Source organism: Penaeus monodon, chromosome 22 (genome assembly GCF_015228065.2).
Source record: "Penaeus monodon isolate SGIC_2016 chromosome 22, NSTDA_Pmon_1, whole genome shotgun sequence".
NCBI classification, from domain to species: domain Eukaryota; kingdom Metazoa; phylum Arthropoda; class Malacostraca; order Decapoda; family Penaeidae; genus Penaeus; species Penaeus monodon.
This window is the reverse complement of record NC_051407.1, coordinates 1,918,880-1,919,327: the sequence shown is the minus strand read 5'-3', so window position 1 is coordinate 1,919,327 and position 448 is coordinate 1,918,880. Positions and strand designations below refer to the sequence as shown.

The 448-nt window shown below is 42.0% G+C and overlaps 1 protein-coding gene across 1 annotated transcript in view; it reads right to left on the bottom strand.

Moving 5' to 3' along the window:
- The window catches only part of LOC119586816 (GTPase-activating protein CdGAPr-like), a gene marked incomplete in the record, with an annotated part of 278,029 nt that overhangs the window by 149,774 nt on the left and 127,807 nt on the right, over positions 1–448 (bottom strand).

Genomic DNA, 448 nt, shown 5'->3' with positions numbered 1-448 from the left:
ACAATAAGATAACTAATACCCCGCGCACGACGAAAGCGAATGAGAAAGAGAGAGAGAAATAATTGCAAGGGAGAGCGAAGAGGGGTTTTACAGAAAGCCAATTTCGCGGAAGATAAAAACTGTCTCCTACAAAATTAAGCCCGAGAGGAAATGGGGGTCAATAATGTTGATACAAGAAGGAGAAGAAGAACAGAGATGAGAAGGAAGACGAGGAAGAGACGGAAGAGGAGAAAGAAAGGGAGAAAGCTAAAGAGAGGTAAACTAATGTAATGATGATAGGGGGAGAGATGGAAGAGGGGGAAGGGGGGTATATATTTACCCCCCCCCATCTCTTCACCCCGCTCACCGTCCTCCTAATTATCAAACTTTTATTCATATTAATAATGACAATCTCCGATATTAATTAAAGATGGTAATTATGATCAGCAAAGTTCGACCGCTCAATTCC